Source organism: Pan troglodytes, chromosome 11, assembly GCF_028858775.2.
Source record: "Pan troglodytes isolate AG18354 chromosome 11, NHGRI_mPanTro3-v2.0_pri, whole genome shotgun sequence".
NCBI lineage: Eukaryota > Metazoa > Chordata > Mammalia > Primates > Hominidae > Pan > Pan troglodytes.
Window position 1 is genome coordinate 109,239,572 of NC_072409.2, and position 24,858 is coordinate 109,264,429.

The following is a 24,858-nucleotide window of genomic DNA, read 5'->3' on the forward strand; positions in this document are numbered from 1 at the left end:
TTCTGATTCCAAGATGATGCCTTGAAGGTTGCATCTTTCAAAGGGGAGAAACACTTTGTTCCACATGGTGGGGATAGAAGGGCAAAAGACATAGCGCAAGCTCCCTCCACCAAGCTCTTTATAATGGCATTAATCTGTGAAGAGAAATTAAATTTTGGGACCCCAAACTCATTTAGCCAAAAAGAAAAGTCAAGCTGTGAACTGGGTCACGCAAAACTGCCTCGCGCTTTTGGTTCCTAAACAAGATGGCTACAAGATGAAAAGCTACATGCCTCCCCCATATTTTGCCCACAAGGAAATTCCTGGTGAGTTCTTAGAAGTTCACCATGGCAGCCGGGCGCGGTGGCTCACGCCTGTAATCCTAGAACTTTGGGAGACCGAGGCGGGTGGATCACAAGGTCAGGAGATCGAGACCATCCTGGCTAACACGGTGAAACCCCGTCTCTACTAAAAATATAAAAAATTAGCCGGGCATGGCGGCGGGCGCCTGTAGTCCCAGCTACTCGGGAGGCTGAGGCAGGAGAATGGCGTGAACCCGGGAGGCGGAGCTTGCAGTGAGCCGAGATCACGCCACTGCACTCCAGCCTGGGCGACAGAGCGAGACTCCGTCTCAAGAAAAAAAAAAAAAAGAAGTTCACCATGGCAATGCAATTTTTTTTTTTTTTTTTGAGACTGGAGTGCAGTGGTGCGATCTCAGCTCACTGCAACCTCCACCTCCCGAGTTCAAGCAATTCTGTGCCTCAACCTCCCGAGTAGCTGGGACTACAGGTGCCCGCCACCACACCTGACTAATTTTTTTTTTTTTTTTTTTTTTTTTTTTGTATTTTTAGGAGAGACTGGGTTTCACCACCTTGGGCAGGTTGGTCTCAAACTCCCAACCTCAGGTGATCCACCCGCCTCAGCCTCCCAAAGTGCTGGGATTACAGGCGTGTGCCACTGTGCCCAGCCGACAATGCAAATTGATAGCTTAGTTTTACAGGTGCGGTCACCCCAGCCCACCAGACAAAAATGTGTACCTGATTGTTCCCCTACCCCATTTTGTCCGTATTATCTTAGGTAAAATGCAGATTCCCCATATTTTTTCCCTGCCTCTTTTGTTTATGTAAAAACTGTGTGCTTCTCAATATCCTGCCCTTTCCCCTTTAAATTTGGAACCCTCAGAATCATCTTCGGAGAAAGCACAGACCTGTCTCCTGGGCGCTTTCTTAACTTTGACAAATACATCTCCTAAAATGATTGAGACTTGTCTCATCATTTTTCTCGACTGACATCTGGTAATCAGGAAGGGATCCTAGATGAAAGTGGCCCAGCCTGCAGCAGTTCGCCTCTTGGTGCTTGGTGTTGGCTTGGGCACCTTACAGCCCAAACCGACAAGACAATTTGCCAAAGTCCAGGACCTCTTTCCTCCGGGAATCTCTGATCTTCCAGCATTTTTCAGCTGGGGGTCTGAGGTTTATTTGCTGTTTTTTTTTTAAAAAAAAAACAAAACTCCCTTTTTGTGGGAGTTTTTCCATTCGCTTCCACCAAGGAAGGCGAGTTCATCTGCTTCTGCATCAGTGGAGAGCGATCTCCGGCTTGGCCCCGTCACTAGGTAAGAAACTGGTTTGGGAGTCTGTCTTGCAAATTCTTTTAAATGACTAAAATTAGCATGAACAACCAGCTGGTGTTAACTTCTGCTTACACTTAGGGTGCTCAGAAATAGTTAGTTGTGCTTAACTGTTTTGTTTCTGTCTTGGTCAAATCAGAAGGGGAACCCTAAATTACTGGGAACAAGGCCTCTGAAGTGGGAGGAAAACAGCCAACAAGAGGGAAAAAATAAGAGAAAAGAAAAGATTTTAAATTTTAACTACTAAAGGGGCTCTATTTACATAACAAGGCCACCTTTTTGCCAGCCAGACCAAACTGAAAGAGCAATGCCTGTATTTCTGAAATAACAGCATTTTGTCTTAGCTGAAATATGGTAATAAGATTTTAAAAAGGCTGGGCGCAGTGGCTCACACCTGTAATCCCAGCACTTTGGGGAGGCTGAGGCAAGTGGATCACGAGGTCTGGAGTTCAAGACCAGCCTAACATGGTGAAACCCTGTCACTACTAAAAATACAAAAATTAGCCGGGCGTGGTGGTGCGTGCCTGTAATCCCAGCTACTCAGGAGGCTGAGGCAGGAGAATTACTTGAACACGGAAGGCAGAGGTTGCAGTAAGCCAAGATCACGCCATTGCACTCCAGCCTGGGCGACAGAGAGAGACTCTGTCTCAAAAAAAAAATTTAAAAAAATTTTTTAAAATGAGCTCAATGGTTAAAAGTCAGCTTAATTAAAAAGTTAACATCCAAGATGTGTGTGTGTATGTGTGCATGTGTGCATGTTCGTATTTGAAAGGCCTTTGTGTTTTTGTTTTTTGTTTTTCTCTCCTGAGACCTTGTCTTTTTTTTGCTTCTCAGTTGACTGAGTTCTGTTTTCACCTGATTTTTTGACTAAAACAGTTATTGTAACAGAAGCTCCTCTTAATTTTTTTTGTTTTTTGTTTTTTTTGAGATGGAGTTTCACTCTTGTCGCCCAGGCTGGAGTACGATGGCATGATCTCGGCTCATTGCAACCTCCGCCTCCCAGGTTTAATCGATTCTCCTGCCTCAGCCTCCTGAGTAGCTGGGATTACAGGCACCCACCACCATGCCCTGCTAATTTTTGTACTTTTAGTAGAAACGGGATTTCACCATGTTGACCAGGCTGGTCTCGAACTTCTGACCCAAGGTGATCCACCCACCTCGGCCTCCCAAAGTTATGGGATTACAGGCCTGAGCCACCACGCTCAGCCTACTCTTGGATTTTTAAGGAACAATGAGACAGAGTCTCACCATGTTGGCCAGGCTGGTCTCGAACTCCTGACCTCATGTGATTGACCCACTCAGCCTCTCAAAGTGCTGGGATTACAGCATGGGCCATCACGCCTGGCCTAAAGTTAAATGATTTTATCTGGAAAAATCTTTGATAAATCTTTGTATTTTGCTATGGAAGCAGAGAGTTGTCACTTGAGTGAATAAATTATTTAGTTACAAAGGCCTAAAAACCAGGATGGTTGGGGTGGGTCATGCCCATAATCCCAGGATTTTGGGAGGCCCAGGTGGGAGGATCGCTTGAGGCCAGGAGTTCAAGACCAGCCTGGGCAACATAGCAAGACTCTCTCTCTGTAAAAATTTTTTAAAAATTGGCCAGACATGGTGACTCCCGCCTGTAATCCCAGCAATTTGGGAGGCCGAGGCAGATGGATTACCTGAGGTCAAGAGTTCGAGACCAGCCTGGCTAACATGGTGAAATCCCGTTTCTACTAAAAATACAAAAATTAGCTGGGTGTGGTGGTGCACGCCTGTAGTCCCAGCTACTCAGGAGGCTGAGGCAGGAGAATTGCTTGAACCCAGGAGGCAGAGGTTGCAGTGAGCCAGATCGCACCACTGCATTCCAGCCTGGGTGACAAAGCAAGACTGTTTCAAAAATAAATAAATAAAAATAAAAAATAAATAAAAATAGCTAGGCATCGTGGCATGCTTGTAGTCCCAGCCACTCAAGAGGCTGAGGCAGGATTCCCTGAGCCCAACAGCTCAAGGCTGCAGTGAACTATGATTGTGTCACTGCACTCCAGTCTGGGAGACAGAGTGAAATCCTGTCTCTAAGAAAAAAAAGAAAGGCCTGAAAACCATTTTTTTTTATTTTGAGACAGATTCTCATTCTGTCACCTAGACTGGTGTGCACTGGTGCGATTTCGGCTCACTGAAACCTCCACCTCCCGGGTTCAAGTGATTCTCATTCCTCAGCCTCCTGAGTAGCTGCAATTACAAATGTGTGTCACCACACCCAGCTAATTTTTGTATTTTTAGTAGAGACGCGGTTTCACCATGTTGCCCAGGCTGGTCTTGAACTCCTGACCTCAAGTGATTCACCTGCTTTGGCGTCCCAAAGTGCTAGGATTACAGGCATGAGACACTGTGCCCAGCCAATAATTAAAAATTTAAAAAAGAACACACACACACACACACACACACACACACACACACACACAATAAAAAGAGCCTGGAATGCTACAAGTGTATTATAGTTTATTGAAGTAAAAATTACATTTATGACATCATGAACAATTGTCTTATGACTCAGTGACAAGGCTTGAAATTTAAAAAAGGAAAAAAGGGAGCAATTGTCTGTTTGCCAGTCAACTAAAATACATACTGCTGGCCGGGCATGGTGGCCCATGCCTGTAATCCCAGCACTGTCAAACCAATGATCTCTTTTTTTGATAAATGATTTATTAATGAATCACATTCTCTAAAATATTCCAAATCAGAAAATGTTGGGTTAAATACTTGTCAAGTTTCACAAGGTGATTAAATATACAATTGTGGGGTCCCACTCAGAACACCGGAGTTAGTATAAAGATTATTTTAAGCTGAAGACATTTGAGATGGAACAGATGCAGAAAGAAGCTTCCTTGGGACTTCCCTTATTTGATTAAAAGTAGAAACTTCTGAGAAATGAGGACGGACATAAATTTCCTGTTTGAGGTGGCTTCTACTCCCAGGGGAGAGACCCAGAATAAACCTACCATAAATCCCCTCTCTGGCAGTTTTATGACCCTGAAAAAGACCACTCACACCTATATAAGAAAGTTTGGTTTGTGATAATGTTTGCATGTCTCCCATTTGTTCTTCTAAAAACACATTTGTCTTTTTTAGAGAAACCTGTTTGTCCTTTCTATAGAAGTCCTTTTTGGCTAGGCGCGTTGGCTCAAGCATGTAATCCCAGCACTTTGGAAGGCTGAGGCAGGCAGATCACATGAGGTCAGGAGTTCAAGACCAGCCTGGCCAACGTGGTGAAACCCTGTCTCTACTAAAAATACAAAAATTAACTGGGCATGGTGGCAGGCACCTGTAATCCCAGCTTCTTGGGAGACGGAAACAGGAGAATCGCTTGAACCTGGGAAGCAGAGGTTGCGGTGAGCCGAGATTGCGCCACTGTACTCCAGCCTGAGCAACACAGTGAGACCCTGTCTCAGAAAAAAGAAAAAAGTCCAGGCCGGGCATGGTGGCTCATGCCTGTAATCCTAGCACTTTGGGAGGCTGAGGCGGGAGGATCACGAGGTCAAGAGATTGAGACCATCCTGGCCAACATGGTTAAACCCTGTCTCTACTAAAAATACAAAAATTAGCTGACCGTGGTGGTGTGCACCTGTAATCCCAGCTACTCAGGAGGCTGAGGCAGGGGAATTGCTTGAACCTGGGAGGCAGAGGTTGCAGTGAGACGAGATGGCACCACTGTACTCCATCCTGGTGACAGAGTGAGGCTCCGTATCAAAAACAACAAAAAAAAATTAGCAGGGTGTGGTGGTTCACGCCTGTAGTCCCAGCTACTTGGGGGGCTGAGGTGAGAGGATCACTTGAGCCTGGTCAAGGTTGAGGTTGCAGTGAGCTGTGTTTGTACCACTGCACTCCAACCTGGGCAACAAAGTGAGACCCTGTCTCCAAAAACAAAAATGTAGGTAAATACCATCATTTGTGGCAAGATGGATGAATCTGGAAAACATTATGCTAAGTGAAATAAGCCAGGTATAGAAAGACAAATACTACATGATCTCACTTATATGTGGAATCCAAACATGTCAAATTCATAGCAGCAGACAGTAGAATGATGGCTACCAGAGGCTGGGGAGAGTGGAGACGAGGAGAATGGGGAATTGTTAATCAAAGGGTGCAAAATTTCAGATAGAAGGCTTTGAGATTTACTGCACAATAGAGTGACTATAGTCAATAATGATGTAGTTTTATCTAGCCATCTAAAATGGAGAGATGAATCGTTCTGCCTATACAAACAAGTCAGTTATTAGAGGGTGGTTGAGGTATGCTACTCAGAAGATTTCAGGGTGTCTTCCAGCTGAAATCTCAATGTTCTCAGTATGAAAAACCTGAAATCAGATGCCTATCTAAGGGAAGTGCTATTCACCCAGTAAACCCAAAAAAGCAAATGGAGAATGCTGGCTATTTTGCCTTTCTGACATTTGTTTGGGAATCTGCAGGAACCTCTCCTTTCCCCTCCCCCAATAAGACCATTTAAGTGTGTGTTAAACAACTACAGAATACTAAATAAAAAGTTTGGCCAAAACCAACAACAACAACAAAATAATAATAACGATGTAGTTTCTCTCTTTTTTTTTTTTCTGAGATGGAGTCTCGCTCTGTCACCCAGGCTGGAGTGCAGTGGCGTGATCTCGGCTCACTGCAACCTCCCGCCTCCCAGCTTCAAGCCATTCTCCCGCCTCGGCCCCCACCAAGTAGCTGGGATTACAGGCGCCCACCACCACACCCGGCTAATTTTTGTATTTTTAGTAGAGAAGGGGTTTCACTATGTTGGCCAGGCTGGTCTAGAACTCCTGACCTCAGATGATCCACCCGCCTTGGCCTCCCAAAGCGCGGGATTGTAGGCATAAGCCATCACGCCCAGCCATAGTTTCTCTTTCAAAATAACTAAAAGAGTAAATTTCAAATATCTCACTATTAAAAATGATGGATCAGTCAGGTGCAGTTGCTCACGCCTGTAGTCCCAGCACTTTAGGAGACTGAGATGGGTGGATAGCTTGAGCCCAGGAGTTCCAGACCAGACTGGGCAACATGGTGAAACTCCAACCCTACAAAAAAAATTAAAAATTAGCCAGGCATGGTGGCACACACCTGTAGTCCCAGCTATGCGGGAGGCTGAGTTGGGAGGATCACTTGAGCCCTGGCAGTTGAGGCTGCACTGAGCTGAGATCACACCACTGCACTGCAGCCTGGGTGACAGAACAAGACCCTGTTTAAAAAAAAAAAAAAGATAAAAAATAATTTTAAAAAGAGAGAGGGGTCCCACTCTGTTGCCCAGGCTGGTCTCAAGTGGTCCTCCTGCCCTAGCCTCCCAAAGTACTAGGATTACAGGCGTGAGCCACCATGCTGGGCTGTGAGACTCCTGTTTTTACAGAAAATTAAAAATTAGCCAGCATGGTGGCATGTACCTGTAGTCCCAGCTATTTGGGAGGTTGAGGTGGGAGGATTGCCCGGGCCCAGGAGGTCAAGGCTGCGGGGAGCTGAGATTGCACAAGTGCACTCCACCCTGGGCAACAAAGCAAGACCCTTCCCAAAAAATAAAATAAAAATAAAAATGAAAAATCAACTGGAGTCAGGCAAGGTGGCACATGCTTGTAATCCCAGCACTTTAGGTGGCTGAGGCAGGATGATCCTTTGAGTTTGGGAATTTGAGACCAGCCTGGGCAGCATAGTGAGACCCTGTCTCTACAAAAATAAATTTTAAAAGCTGGCCACGATGGTGCAGGCCTATGGTATCAGCTACTAGGGAGGCTGAGGCGGGAGGACTGCTTGAGCCCAGGAGATCTAGACTGTGGTGAGCCATGCTTGTGCCACTGCAAAATCAGACCTGGGCAACAAAGTGAGATTCTATCTCAAATAAATAAAATAATTGCTGGCCAGGCGCAGTGGCTCACGCCTGTAATCCCAGCACTTTGGGAGGCCGAGGCAGGTGAATCACCTGAGGTCAGGAGTTCGAGACCAGCCTGGCCAACATGGTGAAACCCCATCTCTACTAAAAATACAAACTTAGCCAGGCCTGGTGGCGCATGCCTGTAATCCCAGCTACCTGGGAGGCTGAGGCAGGAGAATCGCTTGAACCCGGGAGGCGGAGGTTGCAGTCAGCCAAGATCGTGCCACTGCACTCCAGCTTGGGCAACAGAGTGACACTCCGTCTCAAAAAAAATAATAATAAGTAAAATAAAATAATAATAATTGCTATTATGTCTGTTGATCCAAAGTCCTGTTTTGGCAGTATTATATGTCTTGTGATTAAAACAAAGTGAAAACCATAATTATTTTCTAAGTTGTGTTTCTTTGGGTAGTCAAATGGTCTTGAAATCTGGTGCGTAACAATAAAATCAATAAAAACAGTTCTTGGGATAGAACACCTCAGGGTTAGTATGTCAGGACGTATTTTCAGAAATGAACACTAGATGTCAGCTTTTAGGCAAGCTTTTCTGAGTCACTGACCCATTTTTACCTCCCGACAAAACCCAAGCCAAGTCTTTTCTGAATGCAGAAACTTTCCTCCTCAGGGAACCCCACTTCCCCAGGGCTCTCCCACTGACACCCCTGATAGGGTAACATTTGAGCTATTAAAATTAGCAGGAACTAAACTAGAAAGTGAAGCACCTATGGAGGTTTCTGGGGAGACATTAAATAAAAAACAGAGAAACAAACAAAAAATATAACCTGCAATTCTCTCCCTCTATTGTACTTTACTATCATTTAAAAGACTAAACACAGGCTGGGTGCATCGGCTCATCCCTGTAATCCCAGCAATTTGGGAGGCTGAGGCTAGAGGATCACTTGAAGCCAGGAATTCAAGACCAGGCTGGGCAACATGGCGAGACTCCATCTCTTTTTTTTTTTTTTTTTTCTTTTTTATTGATCATTCTTGGGTGTTTCTCGCAGAGGGGGATTTGGCAGGGTCACAGGACAATAGTGGAGGGAAGGTCAGCAGATAAACAAGTGAACAAAGTTCTCTGGTTTTCCTAGGCAGAGGACCCTGCGGCCTTCCGCAGTGTTTGTGTCCCTGGGTACTTGAGATTAAGGAGTGGTGATGACTCTTAACGAACATGTTGCCTTCAAGCATCTGTTTAACAAAGCACATCTTGCACCGCCCTTAATCCATTCAACCCTGAGTGGATACAGCACATGTTTCAGAGAGCACCGGGTTGGGGGTAAGGTCACAGATCAACAGGATCCCAAGGCAGAAGAATTTTTCTTAGTACAGAACAAAATGAAAAGTCTCCCATGTCTACCTCTTTCTACACAGACACAGCAACCATCCAATTTCTCAATCTTTTCCCCACCTTTCCCCCCTTTCTATTCCACAAAACCGCCATTGTCTTCATGGCCCGTTCTCAATGAGCTGTTGAGTACACCTCCCAGATGGGGTGGTGGCCGGGCAGAGGAGCTCCTCACTTCCCAGTAGGGGCGGCCGGGCAGAAGCGCCCCTCACCTCCCGGACGGGGCGGCTGGCCGGGCGGGGGGCTGACCCCCCACCTCCCTCCCGGACAGGGCGGCTGGCCGGGCAGAGGGGCTCCTCACTTCCCAGTAGGGGCGGCCGGGCAGAGGCGCCCCTCACTTCCCCGAAGGGGCGGCTGGCCCGGCGGGGGGCTGACCCCCCCATCTCCCTCCCGGAGGGGGCGGCTGGCCGGGCAGAGGGGCTCCTCACTTGCCGGTAGGGGCGGCCGGGCAGAGGCGCCCCTCACCTCCCGGACAGGGCGGCTGGCCGGGCGGGGGGCGCGAGACTCCATCTCTACAAAACGTAGAAGAATTAGGCAGGTGTGGTGTTGTGTGCCTGTAATCCCAGCTACTCGGGAGGCTAAAGCATGAGAATTGCTTGATCCCAGGAGGCAGAGGTTGCAGTGAGCCAAGATCATGCCACTGCACTCCAGGCTGGGTGACAGAGCAAGAACCTGTCTCAAAATAATAATAATAATAATAATAATAATAATAATAATAATAATAATAAATATATGGCTGTAATCTCAGCACTTTGGGATGCCAAGGCAGGCGGATCATGAGGTCAAGAGATTGAGACCATCCTGGCCAACATGGTGAAACCCCGTCTCTACTAAAAACACAAAAATTAGCTGGGTGTCGTGGCGCGCGCCTATAATCCCAGCTACTCAGAAGGCTGAGGCAGCAGAATTGCTTGTACCTGGGAGGTGGAGGTTGCAGTGAGCCAAGATAGCACCACTGCACTCCAGCCTGGCAACAGAGCAAGACTCTGTCACAAAATAATAATAATAATAATAATAATAATAGTAATAATAATAATAATAGGCCATGGCTGGGCGTGGTGGCTCAAGCGTATAATCCCAGCACTTTGGGAGGCTGAGGCGGGTGGATCACCTGAGGTCAGGAGTTCAAGACCAGCCTGACCGATATGGTGAAACCCTGTCTTTACTAAAAATACAAAAAATTAGCTGAGTGTGGTGACGGGTGCCTGTAGTCCCAGCTACTCAGGAGGCTGAGACAGAAGAACTACTTGAACCTGGGAGGAGGAGGTTGCAGTGAGAGAAGATCACATGACACTGCACTCCAGCCTGGGCAACAGAGTGAGACTCTGTCTCAAAAGAAAAAAAGAAAGAAAAAAAAGGCTAGATGCAGTGGCTCACACCTATAACCCCAACACTTTGGGAAGGCAAAGGCGGGTGGATCACCTGAGGTCAGGAGTTCGAGACCAGCCTGACCAACATGGCTAAACCCCATCTCTACTAAAAACACAAAATTATCTGAGCATGGTGGCGCATGCCTATAATCCTAGCTACTTGGGAGGCTAAGGCAGGAGAATCGCTTGAACCCAGGAGATGGAGGTTGCAGTGAACGGAGATCATGCCATTGCACTCCAGACTGGGCAACAAGAGCAAAACTCCGTCTCAATAAATAAATAAATATTAAACACAAAAATAATTTCATCTTTGTAATGAAGAGGGTGGAGCATGGGGAGAAGGAAATCTTCCTGAAACAATTACAAAGACCTCATGTCATGCGTGCATGGTAACAGCAAGTTTTTTCAGCATTTGCTTTCTTTTCCCTTTTTTTGTAAGCAAACAAACAAACAAACTCTACTCTCTGCCTATTTATGCCTTCAGTAACTATTTATGAAGTATTTACGGCGTACAACTTAGTACATGTGTCAGTCTGTGGCAGATGATGGAAGCCTAGAAAACACATATGGACAAGGTCAATCCTCTACCCTTGAGACCACTGCAGTCTCATGGGGGAAATAAGACAGTTACATAAAATGTCATAGTGTAAAGTACAGTTTCTAGCATGCACATTTTTTGGTGGCACAGCACAAATTAAGTACGTTTTCTAATTTTTTATTTTGTTTTTTTGAGGCAGATTTTTGCTGTGTCACCTAGGCTTGAGTGCAGTGGCGCCATCTCAGCTCACTGCAACCTCCACCTCCCGGATTCAAGTGATTCTCATGCCTCAGCCACCCGAGTAGCTGGGATTACAGGCACCGCCACCATGCCCGGCTAATGCTTTTTGTATTTTTATTAGAGACGGGGTTTCACCATGTTGGCCAGGCTGGTCTTGAACTCCTGACCTCAGGTGATCCACCCGCCTCGGCCTCCCAAAGTGTTGGGGTTACAGGCATGAACCACCATGCCTGGACAGAAATTAAGTCTTACTAAGAGGCATTTTAGGCCGGGCGCAGTGGCTCACGCTTGCAATCCCAGCACTTTGGGAGGTCAAGATGGGTGGATCACCTCAGGTCAGGAATTCGAGACCAGCCTGACCATTATGGCGAAACCCTTTCTCTACTAAAAATACAAAAATTAGCCACGCGTGGTGGCAGGCACCTATAATCCGAGCTACTTAGGAGGCTGAGGCTGGAGAATTGCTTGAACCTGGGAGGCGGAGGTTGCAGTGAGCCGAGATCGCGCCACTGCACTCCAGCCTGGGCAACAGAGCGAGACTCCCTCTCAGAAAAAAAAAAAAAAAAAAAGAGGCATTTTACTATTTTATATTGGGTAAGCATGGAAAAGGAGGCAAACTAATTTATTTGAGTGTGTAGAGAAGAAAAAGCAAGTTTTCCTTAACCATTGTAAGGTTCATGGCTGAGACTCCTATAACAAAATACAGATTAACAAGAGAAAAGCATACAAATTTGTGTAATATAAGTTTTACATGATGGGGAGTCTTCCTAAGGAAATGAAGACCCAAAGAAAAGTCTGTGTACTTTTATGCGTAGGTTTGAGAAAGTGGATAGTTGTGCAGAAGTATGACTGAACAAAGCGGGTATGATCTCACGGTAATAAATTGGGGGCATGAGATTAGCAAGACCTGTTTGTTCAGATTATTCTTGGTGTCCCTGTGTGACATTCCTTCCACCCTGATATAGGGCAGGACACCTGCCACATGAGGGTTTTCAAGAGAGATAAGAGGATGACCTTCCTAGGCTTTATGGCCTGCTTCAGAGACGGGTGAGGGAGATGTGACAGTGGCCTTCCAGTATATGCTGTTTTCTCAACTTCCAAGGTGCTATGTTTGGGGGTTGGATTTCCTATGCCATATCAGTGCTTACAGTATGACAAGCAGCATGATGAGTGCTTTACAAAGCCTGCACTACATGTCAGGTAGTTTTTACTCATTTGTAAAATGAGCAATCTTCATTTTAGAAAGACTAACCAAAGGCCCAGACATACAGATAGACGGTAGAATCCGGAATTGAAACTAGCTTCCTAAGCTACAATGGAGCGAAGCAAAAAAAGGAACTAAAACTAGGTCTAGGCTGGTAGGCTGGGTGCAGTGGCTCACGCCTGTAATCCCAACACTTTGGGAGGCCGAGGCAGGTGGATCACGAGGTCAGGAGATCGAGACCATCCTGGCTAACACGGTGAAACCCTGTCTCTACTAAAAATACAAAAAATTAGCCGGGCTTGGTGGCGGGCGCCTGTAGTCCTAGCTACTTGGGAGGCTGAGGCAGGAGAATCACTTGAACCCGGGAGGCGGAGCTTGCAGTGAGCCGAGATCGCGCCACTGCACTCCAGCCTGGGCAACAGAGCGAGACACCGTCTCAAAAAAAAAAAAAAAAAAGATTTTGAAGCTTATGTTTCAACAGAGCAGATGGAGAAAGTTACATCAAACGTCTTGAGAGGAGGACATGGAATGCCAAACACAAGGATCTAAAAACGGTAGTGGTGCTTTAATCCCACTGCCTTGGGACAGTGACGGAAATCAGGAACAAGAAGAAATACATTTCTTGAATTGGGCAGCTGAAAACCTAAAAAATCGCTATCAAGTCCATTTATTTGTGTGTGTACATTTATTTATTTGTATTATTATTATTATTTGAGATGGAGTTTCGCTCTTGTTGCCCAGGCTGGAGTGCAGTAGCTCATCTCGACTCACTGTAAGCTCCGTCTCCCGGGTTCAAGCGATCCTCCTGCCTCAGCCTCCCGAATAGCTGGGATTACAGGCACGCACCACCACGCCCAACTAATTTTGTATTTTTAGTAGAGATGGGGTTTCTCCATGTTGGTCAGGCTGGTCTCGAACTACCAATCTCAGGCGATCCGCCCGCCTTGGCCACCGAAAGTGCTCGGTTTACAGGCATGAGCCACTGCGCCCTGCCTGCATTATTATTTTTTAATGAGACGGGGGTCTCACTATGTTGCCCAGGCTGGTCAGTAACTCCTGAGCTGAAGCAATCCTCTTGCCTCGGCCTCCCAAAGTGCCATTTATATTTTATACACTCTAAAGGACCATGGGGCAGATACAGCACAGGCGGAAAGTCAGCTTTGAGTTAAGCCTGTTGGAGATGTAACAATACCAGGCAGAAACCCAGAAAGATGGGGCGTAGGGCTGGGTGCAGTGGCTCACGCCTGTAATCCCAGCACTTTGGAAGGCCAAGGCAGGCGGATCACTTGAGACCAGGAGTTGAGACCAGCCTGGGCAACATGGCGAAACCCCGTCTCTACCAAAAATATAAAATTAGCAGGGCGCTCACCTGGAGTCCCAGCTACTGAGGAGGCTGAAGTGGGAGGATCGCTTGAGCCCGGGAGGCGGAGCTTACGGTGGGCCGAGATCGCGCCGCTGCACTCCAGCCTGGGTGATAGAATGAGCCCCTGTCTCAAAGGAAAAAAAAAAAAAAAGAAATGGAAGCGGTGTAGGACCGAAGACGTCTGGGACGGAAGCTCACCCCCAGGAAGGCCTAGGGAGAGAGGCACCGGCGACGTGTCTGCACCACGCGTCACCGGCAAGCGCGGTCCACACTCCAGCGCCGGCACTCGCGAGAGCCGCAAGCGCGGAACCGAATCTGCAGGCGCGCCACTCTTTGCCTGCGGCACCCTTCCTCCAGCTCTCAGGGTGATGGTCGCGATAGTTGCACCAGCAGATGAGGGCGAAAACCTCTTGTGCTGCCTCCCCGTGACCGCCAGTTCCCGGACCACGTTCTCCCCAAGAGCCCAAGAAGGGCAGACAGCCAGGCGCGCTTGGCTGGTCTCGGGAGGAGGAAGTGGCGGAAGTGGGATTTGGGAAACAATCCTGGAGTCGGTGTGCTACGCATGCGCCGAGGGAAGCGCCCAGGCGGGTGGAGGCGGTGACCGCGCGGAGGCACCGGCGGCCCAGAGGCCTATAGTCTCGCGCGCAGAGCCGCGCGCTACGCGGCGATCACAGCACAGCGGATCCAGAGTCCAGTCACGTGACCCGCTCGTGGCAGTCCGTGTGGGGCACTGTAGTAGCATTTAGTGAGTCAGGCGAACCTAGCGGGCTGCCGCCCCAGATCAGTTTCTCCGTCAGATTCCATTTCTCCAGCGGCACCTGAACCCGCGCGGTCCTCTGCGTCTTCTTGCTCCCTGGGGATGGGGCCCGGAGCCCCCTTCTTCATAGAAGGGAAAGAGATTTGAGCAGGTGGAAGGAACAGGTGCCCAGGACGCTGTCCCGACGCCCACACGATGCGCTGAGACCTGAGCTTACCTTCGCGTGTCCCATCGTGCGGTGGTTCTGTCGCGGCCCTATGGGGAGGGACTCTGTCAGACGGGGACGTCACGAGGCGGCCTTGCCGGGCAGGGTATTGGGGGTACCGGCTCCATAGTTTAACTCCGCCTAGTAGTGACCGCGTCTTTTTGCGGTTTTCCTCAGTCCTGTGGCCGGAGACCTCTGCAGTCTCCCTCCCGCAATGGAGACGTCCTAGGAGGTCTTCTGTTTCCATGTTTAGGGAAATGGGAAACCTACATAGTTTAGTAACAAATTGAAAGAGTAGTCCAAAGTCTTCCAACAAAGACGACTGCAAGCCACCATGGCTTCCCTGGCAAATTGAACGATATATAAGAGGAAAACATAATTCCAGTCTTTAATAGTTCCAGAATAAAAGGGGGAAGGAAGATGAAAGCGGGTAACACTTTTAAACTTTTTAATGGCCTAGCATAACCCCGATAGGAAAACCTGACGAGAACAGCGAATGGAAGGAAAAATGTATGCAAGTTTTGCTCATGAGTCTAGACGGAAAAATCTGTAAGCAAAATATTAGCAAAATCTAGTATTATGTGAAAGGAATAATACCATAGCCAAGTTATGTGGTTTTTTGTTTTGTTCTGTTTTGTGGGGGTTTTTTTTTTTTTGAGACGTTTTGTTCTTTTTTTTTTGAAACCTCCACCTCCTGGATTCAAGTGATTCTCCTGCCTCAGCCTCCCGAGTAGCTGGGATTACAGGCGTGCGTCACCACGCCTGGCTAATTTTTTTTGTATTTTTAGTAGAGACGGTGGGGGGTTTCACCGTATTGGCCAGGCTGGTCTGAAACTCCTGACCTCAAGTGATCCACCCGCCTGCCAAAGTGGTGGGATTACAGGCGTGAGCCACCTCGTCCAGCCAAATTAGGTTGTTTTAACATGAGAAGACAAATTACTGTAATTGAAGATACTAACTAATTAATGGAGAAAATATCATCTTAATAAATGTAGAATAATTTATTAAATTTAACACTTATTCATGATAAACACTCATGGAAAACCAGGAATAGAAGAGAAATTAATCTTATAGAGGGTATCTGCAAAACACCATACACCAAACATCCTACTTAATGGTAAAGCGTTGAAAGCGTTTAAGAACTTGGGGCCTTTAACTCTACAGAATTTCCCACGGTTGTGACTTTGATGATTCCATATACATAGACCATTTCAACATGTTTCTCTGTCCTATTTCCTGCTAATTGGTATGGTTGGATTATTTTATTCCTTGGAACATAGTAATCATAATTATTTTGTAATCTGTATTATGATAATTCCAGTGTCTGAATTTTTTTCAAGGTTTTTTTTTTTTTTTTTTTTTTGAGACAGAATCTCACTCTGTCACCCAGGCTAGAGTGCAGTGGTTTGATCTCAGCTCACTGCAACCTCCCCCTCCAAGGTTCAAGCGGTTTTCGTGCCTCAGCCTCCTGAGTAACTGGGACTACAGGTGTGTGCCACCATTCCTGGCTAATTTTTTGTTGTTGTTGTTGAGACGGAGTTTTGCTCTGTTGCCCAGGCTGGAGTGCTGGAGTGCAATGGCACGATCTCGGCTAACTGCAACCTCTGCCTCCTGGGTTCAAGTGATTCTCCTGCCTCTGCCTCTCAAGTAGCTGGGATTACAGGCGCCTGCCACCACACCTGGCTAATTTTTGTATATTTAGTAGAGGTCAGGTTTCACCATGTTGGCCAGGCTGGTCTCAAACTCCTGACCTCAGGTGATCCACCTGCCTCGGCCTCCCAAAGTGCTGGGATTACAGGCATGAGCCACCACGCCCAGCCTTTTTCAAGTTTCTTTCTGATGTTTATGTTGTGTATACATCCATGGTGTCTTTTCATTTTGCCCAAGCTGGACTCAGTCTCCTGGGACTCAAGAGATCCTCTTTAGCTTCTCTAGTAGCTGGGACTACAGGTGCATGCCAGTGCACCCACAGTGTCTTGTTTCCTTGTGTGTTTACTTTTTGTTCTTGAAAAAGTATTTGTGAGAAAAAGTACTTGTGGCTTCATTTGGAGAAGATCTTTGTTTGCTTCTGCTAGGTGCCTTGAAGCCCTTTCAGTCTGAGACTAGCTTTCATGGGTTGAAGTTCTTTGGATCAAAGCAGATGCAGGTTACAAACCTGGGCGAAAGCTGCCCAGTGACCACATCTACTCAAAGACGGGATTTTATTTATTTATTTATTTATTGAGACAAAGTCTCACTCTGTTGCCCAATCTGGAGTGCAATGGTGCAATCTCAGCTCACTGCAACCTCCCAGGTTCAAGCGATTCTGTTGCCTCAGCCTCCCGAATAGCTGGGACTACAGGCATGCACCACCATGCTCAGCTAATTTTTGTATTTTTAGTAGAGATGGGGTTTCACTAGTTGGCCAGGCTGGTCTTGAACTCCTGACCTCATGATCCGCCCACCTCGGCCTCCTAAAGTGCTGGGATTACAGGCATGAGCCACCGCACCCGGCCAAAGATGGGATTTTAAAAATTTTGCTTTGCCTCCTCCCCACTCCCATTATAGTCAATGCAAAAGCAACCTTTCCCAGTGTTCTGAGATGCTGGTCCACCTTCACTCTTAGGGCATAGCCTATGGTGTCCCAACTTAATATGGGAAGGGTCACCTAGTAGCATTTTTACCGTGGAAAGCCCTAGACGTTGGATGCTGTTTCCATGCCCTGTGAGGCTACTAAAAACAGAACTAGATGTTGCCTGACTAGCAAATATCCTCAGGGCAAGAATAGCTTTTGTGCTTCTCTGTTCCATTTGCTTCTCTGGGTTCTCACCTTCTCTTAGCTTTTATCCTAATAATTTCTTACTATCTTATCAGCAACTCGATGTTTTGGGAAATGTGCCTTATATTTTATTCAGTCTCTTTATTTTATTTTATTCTTTTGTTTTGTTTTGTTTTGAGATGGAATCTCACTCTCTCACACAGTCTGGAGTGCAGTGGCGCAATCTCAGCTCACTGCAACCTCTGCCTCCCAGGTTCAAGTGATTATGCTGCCTCTGTGTCCCGAGTAGCTGGGATTATAGGTGCCCACGACCACGCCTGGCTAAGTTTTGTATCTTCAGTAGACATGACGTTTCACCGTGTTGGCTAGGCTAGTCCTAAATTCCTGACCTCAGGTGATCCGCCCGCCTTGGCCTCCCAAAGTGCTCGGATTACAGGCGCGAGCCATTGTGCCCGGCCTGTTCAGCACCTTTAGTCATTATCAATGGGCACATTGGTTGAATAAACCAGCCCATCATAACTGGAAATAGATGTTTGACATTTCATTCATTTTCTTCAGTCTGTTTATTTTATATCTGAAGATACATTACTGAAGGCTAAGTTCCTGTATCTTTTTTTTTTTTTTTTTTTTTTTTTTTTGAGATGGAGTCTTGCTCTGTGGCCCAGGCTGGAGGACAGTGGCGCAATCTCAGCTCACTGCAACCTCCGCCTCTCTGGTTCAAGCGATTTTCCTGCCTCAGCCTCCTAAATAGCTGGAATTACAGGCGCATGCCGCCATGCCCAGCTAATTTTTGAATTTTTAATAGAGTCAGGGTTTCACCATGTTGGTAATTGAATTTTGATAGGGAGATAGCCAAAGTCAGACTGATTTTCCTTATCCTTTTTAGTTGACAAGTTCTTTTTATATGGATAGGCTGTTTTTTTCAGGGTCAGACTTGGAGAAGATTTACTGTAATTAGTCTCTTAGCTGTTGGGTCCCTCTCCCACTAGCTAAGTAGGCAAAGAACAACCCCCAACTTCCAGGGAGAATGCAGGAAATCAGCTAATTTTTTTTGTTCTAGTTTTGTATCTTTTAGTGTTCACATGTGCATATACACATAGATATGATTGACGATGCAATATGGTAATTATGGACATTCATTATTTACCAGGTCCCACTGTGTGCCTTAAACTGTGCTGTGCGCTTGATTTATACCTTTGAACGTAAGTTCTTGGACTTATGAAGCAATTAAAGAGCTAGATTTTCGAGAATAATGAAGCCAATTAAAGAACAGTGAAGAATAATGAAGTCAATTAGTGAAGAATAATGAAGTCAATAATTAGTGAATAATAATGAAGAATAATGAAGTCAATTAAGGAGCTAGATTTTCGAGAATAATGAAGCAACCTATTTTTTTCTTTTTAAGAAAGGGTATGGTTCTGTTGCTCCGTCTGGAGTGCAGTGGTGCCAGTCATGGCTCACTGCACCCTTGACCTCCTGGGCTCAAGTGACCCACCCGGGCCTCCTAAGGTGATAGGCATGAGCCACCACACATGGCCAAGCAAATGTTATTTAATTAGAATTGTCATAAGTGCAGCTGTGACAAAGTACAGGGTGTTATAAAAGTGTAAAACAGAAAGACAACCTAATTTGGAAGATTTGGGTAGGTTTCAATGAATAAGTTACAAATTAGTGAGAGAACTGAAGGAGGAACTGGCTAGGTGAAAAGTTGTGAAGTGAGCCTTGTGGGCAGAGGGAATGTAATGTGCAAAGGTCCTGAGATTGAACAGAGCTCGAAAACTTACAGGAATTGGAAAAAGGTTGGTGCTGTTGCAGCATTCTGAGCAAAGAGGAGAGTTGCCAAGATGAGTCTGGCCACATCATATAGGACTTTGTGGGCAATGTTAAAGAATTGTGACATTGGCCGGGCACAGTGGCTGATGCCTGTAATCCCAGCACTTTGGGAGGGCCAGGTGGGCGGTTCACCTGAGGTCAGGAGTCCGAGACTAGCCTGACCAATATGGTGAAACCCTGTCTCTACTAAAAGTACAAAAAAATTAGCCAGGCATGGTGGCTCACGCCTGTAGTCCCAGCTACTCAGGAGGCTGAGACAGGAAAGTTGCTTGAACCCAGGAGGCAGAGGTTACAGTGAGCTGAGATCGCACCACTGCACTCCAGCCTGGGTGACAGAGCGAGACTCCCTCTCAAAAAAAAAAAAGGAAAAAGAAAAAGAATTGCGACATCATCCTGATAATAGAACAATTAGAAATTTTTTTTAAGGTAGTAAGTTTTTTAATCCACTTAAAAATACAAGAGCACAGGCCAAGTGTGGTAGCTTATGCCTATAATCCCAGCACTTTGTGAGGCCGAGGCAGGTGGATCACGAGGTCAGGAGTTGGAGACCAGCCTGACCAGCATGGTGAAACAACGTCTCTACTAAAAATACAAAAAAAATTAGCCAGGCATGGTGGCGCGCGCCTGTAATCCCAGCTACTCGGGAGGTTGAGGCAGGAGAATTGCTTGAATCCGGGAGGCAGAGGTTGCAGTGAGCTGAGATCACACTACTGCACTCCAGCCTGGGTGACAGAGTGAGACTCCGTCTCAAAAAAATAAAATAAAATAAAATACAAGAGCACAAATCCACATTTATTTATTGACTTTTCGTTAGTTTAAATCCTTGAGGGGTCCAGCATCACTCGGATCTGTGTCCAATAGCCTTAGCAGGAAGATTGCTTCAGAATTTGCCACGAATCAGGCCACTGTTTCCGTGGGCCCAAGTTACCTTTACCCAGATTACTCTGGTTTTGTTTGGTTTGCTGCCAGACGTCACTGTGTTGTTCTTTGCTTTGTGTACATAAGCACATCTCTTGCCCAAATAGACTTCTGTTTCATCATGGGCATAAACATCTTCAATTTTAAGAAGAGCAGTCTACTCCCTTTGGTTCCGGAGACCCTGCTTATAGCTGGCAAAAATGGCCTTGGACCACAGCTCTCCAGACATAGTTCCTTTTAGAAGTCCTGTTCCTATTCCCAGCAGGCCTCCACAGGAACCAAGATGGTGGGAACAGAATTATTAGAAATTTTTTAAGCCAGGGGGAGATGTGCTCAAATTATGTTTTTTTGTTTGTTTTGTTTTGTTTGAGATGGAGTTTCGCTCTTGTTGCCCAGACTGGAGTACAATGGTGCGGTCTCGGCTCACTGCAACCTCCTCCTCCTGGGTTCAAGCGATTCTCCTGCTTCAGCCTCCCAAGTAGCTGGGATTACAGTCATGCGCCACCATGCCAGGCTAATTTTGTATTTTTAGTAGAAGCGGGGTTTCTCCACGTTGATCAGGCTGGTCTCGAACTCCTGACCTCAAGTGATCCACCTGCCTCGGCCTCCCAAAGTGCTGGGATTACAGGTGTGAGCCACTATGCCCGGCCAAATGTTGGGTTTTATAATGCAGTATTACTTAGCTGAAAATGGAGAATGGGCATGGGCACAAGTGGAAATGAAGACTCCAGTGAGATGACAGAGAGTCTAGCAAAAGATGAAGGCATTTTGAATAATAGTGATGATAGTGAAGTCTAAAGAAGTGTATAGATTCACAAAGCATTTAAAAGGTAGCATCAGGCTGGGTGTGGTGGCTCATGACTGTAATCCTAACAGCTGGGGAGGCTGAGGTGGGAAGATTGCCTGAGTCCATGAGTTTGAGACTAGGCTGCGCAACATAGGGAGACCCTGTCTCTACAAAAATAAAAATAAAAAATATTAGCCAGGCGTGGTGGTGTGTGCCTGCAGTCCCAGCTACCCAGGAGGCTGAGGTGGGAGGATCACTTCAGCATGGGAGGTTGAGGCTGCAGTGAGCCATGATTGTGCCACTGCACTCCAGCCTGGGTGATGGAAGGAGACCCTATTTCAAAATAAAATAAAGTAGGCCAGGCGCAGTGGCTCACCCCTGTAATCCCAGCACTTTGGGAGGCCGAGGTGGGTGGATCACGAGGCGGGTGGATCACGAGGTCAGGAGTTCGAGATCAGCCTGGTCAAGATGGTGAAACCCCATCTCTACTAAAAATATAAAAATTAGCCGGGCATGGTGGCGCATGCCTGTAGTCCCAGCTACTTGGGAGGCTAAGGCAGGAGAATCGCTTGAACCTGGGAGGCAGAGATTGCAGTGAGCCAAGATCGTGTCATTGCACTCCAGCCCAGGCGACAAGAGCGAAACTCCGTCTTAAAAATAAAATAAAGTAAATGAAAAGGTAGGATCCTGGGAGTGTGGGGATAAATTTGATATGATGAGATGATCAAGAGAGCTGCCATATTTTTCTGAAGGAATTTAGATTCCTCTCACTCCTCCCAGGAAAACAAAAGACTTATATTCTCTTTCTGGAATAAGACTATACTATTCAGGAAGCAGAAAGTAAACATTGAAAGTTTGGTCAACATGAAACATAACCTAGGCAAACATAGTTGGAGGAGAGAGGGAAATGCCTACCAAAGGAGCTAAGTAAAAGCTGTACAGGTCTAGGGGCTTTTTGGGGGAATCAAAGGAATTAGAGGAGTTTCTGTTGAGGACCTACTTTTTGGACTCAACTCATGGCTTTGCTCCCCTGTGTCCCCTCACCCTTCATGGGCCTCATGGGTCACCCTGGTTTCTGAGACCTAGCTTCCCATGGTCTGACCCTCACCACTGTCACCTGCATCCCCTTTGTGAGCTTCGGGATTGAGGTCTATCTAGTTTCAGCCTCTGAGGCCAAACCACAGTGCCTCTTCTACCCTAATTAGATAAAACTGTGTTTCCTGGTTAATAGCTGTCAGTTACTGAACAGCCACTCCACGCCGTCCACTTTACTCTGCATGGAAGCTATCCCATATCACATTTAATCCTTCTAACAACTTTGAGGAAGATTCATTATCATTCTGCATTTTAAGATGAGGAAATGTGGAAAAATGAAGGTCAAGGAATTTATATGTCTGGCCCAAGTTAATAATTCCTATAATTGGCAGATCTGAGACTCCAACGCTGATCTACCCAACTGCACAGCCCAGACTTTACAGGCTACCGTGTCTAGTTTAGCCTCTCTGCTTCACCTCAATCTTAGCTCTGCCTAAGATTTGCGAGCCTGTCTGGAAACATTACTTGGATTTCTGATCATTTCCTTTGCCCGGCAGTGTTGAGAATTGGGGCCTATAAGAGGTGATTATGTCATGAGGGCTGTACTCTCATGAATGGATTAATGCCATTATCTCTGGAGTGGGTTACTTATCATGGAGGTGGGTTTCTGATAAAAAAAAAAATGAGTTGGGGCCGGGCGCAGTGGCTCATGCCTATAATCCCAGTACTTTGGGAGGCCGAGGCGGGTGGATCACCTGAGGTCATGAGATCGAGACCAGCCTGACCAATATGGTGAAACCCCTGTCTCTACTGAAAATACAAAAGAGCCAGGCATGGTGGCATGTGCCTGTAGTCCCAGCTACTAGGGAGGCTGAGACAGGAGAATTGCTTGAACTCGGGAAGAAGAGGTTGCAGTGAGCCGAGATTGTGCCTCTGCACTCCAGCCTGGGCAACAGAGAGACACTCCATCTCAAAAAAAAAAGAAAGAGTTGAGACCGCTTCCTCTTCCCATCTCTTGCCCATCCAACAAGGCCCTCACGAAATTCTGGCACCTCGATATTAAACTTTCCAGCCTCCAGAACTGTGATAAATAAATTTCTTTTTAAAATAAATTACCAGTCAGTGGCATTCTGTTATAACAACACAAAACAGAGTAAGAGAGCTTGCCATTCTTGTATTACATCCTGATTCCTTCCAACTTTGCCATGATGGCACACAGGAAGAGCCAGAGCCCAGTCTCTGAGTAAACAATTTCTGTCAATGTAACTTTAATTGGAACATTTAGGGCAAGAGGATTAATTATTGGGCAACTTTACTGCTTAGTCTACTTTTTTTTCTGACACAGAGTCTCGCTCTGTCACTCAGGCTGGAGTGCAGTGGCCTGATATTGGCTCACTGCAAACTCCACCTCCCACCACCTAAGCCTGGCCCTGCTTAGTCTGCTTGATTATTTGTTATTTTTCTCTTAAGTCTTTTCCTGTATGCTTGGTTTTCTTCAAGACCGTTTTGATTAAAGCCACTTTTTGTTTCACTGCTGTTTTTCTCTGAATGTGAACACAGAAATATGTGTTAGGTTTATGTATGCAGCTGTTTACTCCTGCATTATCTTGTATTGGTAAAAATCTGAAATAAACTACATGTCCATATTGAGTCTGGTTAAATAAAAGATGATAACATGTGGCCCAGAGTGGTGGCTCACGCCTGTAATCCTAGCACTTTGGGAGGCCGAGGTGGGCAGATCACTTGAGCTCAGGAGTTCAAGATCAACCTGGCCAACATGGTGAAACCCCATCTCTACTAAAAATACAAAAATTAGCTAGGCGTAATGGTGCATGCCTGTAATCCCAGCTACTCTGGAGGCTGAGGCAGAACTTGGGAGGCAGAGGTGAGCCAAGATCGCTCCACTGCACTCCAGCCTGGACAACAGAGTGAGACTCCATCTCAAAAACAAAAATTATCCGGGTGTGGTGGTGTGTGCCTGTAGTCCCAGCTACTCCAGAGACTGAGGTAGGAGGGTTGCTTGAGCCCTGGAGGCAGAGGTTGTGGTGAGCCAGAATTGTATTGCTGTACTCCAGCCTGGGCAACAAAGCAAAGCCCTGTTTCAAAAAAAAAAACAAAAACAGAGAGAGAGGTTATTGGACTTTAGATTGACTGGAGCTTCGAGATTTTTGTTATTTTTTTAGTTTCCTTTTCTTTACCCCTTAAAAAAAAATACCATTGAGAGCAAGCTTATTTTAAAATTAGATTTTTTTGTTTGTTTGTTTTTGTTTTTGTTTTGAGTTGGAGTTTTGCTCTTGTCACCCAGGCTGGAGTGCAATGGTGCAATCTCAGCTCACTATAACCTCAGTCTCCCGGGTTCAAGAGATTCTCCTGCCTCAGCCTCCCAAGTAGCTGGAATTATAGGCGCCTGCCACCACACCTGGCTAAAATTTTTTTTTTTTTTTTGAGACAAAGTCACGCTCTGTCGTCAGGCTGGAGTGCAGTGGTGCGATCTCCGCTCACTGCAACCGCTGCCTCCCTGGCTCAAGTGATTCTCCTGCCTCAGCCTCCCGTGTAGATGGGATTACAGGCATCTGCCACCACGCCCAGCTAATTTTGTATTTTTAGTAGAGAGGGGGTTTCTCCATGTTGGTCAGGCTGGTCTCGAACTTGACCTCAGATGATCCGCCCACCTCGGCCTCCCAAAGTGCTGGGATTACAGGCGTGAGCCACTGCACCCAGCTGCCACTACTTTCAATGTCAAAAACCACAATTACTTTAGCACCGACTACACCTAGTCTCTACTGTTTCTAACTTACATATCTAAAACTCTTGGTTCAGGTCTCAATGGTACAATTTATTCAATGACAATATGCAAAGGGTTTTGTGTTTCTGTAGTGCAGTGGTTCTCAAAGGACATTGTCAAAATCTCTAAGGAGATTAACCCAAGTTTTTGGGCTGTTTCTGGGATTTCCAAAATTTAACAGGCACTGGGGTACAGAAGAAAAAGCATGAAGGTTG

General features: G+C 46.4%; 1 pseudogene; it reads right to left on the reverse strand.

Annotated features, from left to right (window-relative positions):
- Positions 1-19,898: 19,898 nt before the first annotated feature.
- LOC134807005 (large ribosomal subunit protein eL33-like) lies at positions 19,899-20,348 on the reverse strand (annotated as a pseudogene).
- Positions 20,349-24,858: the final 4,510 nt, after the last annotated feature.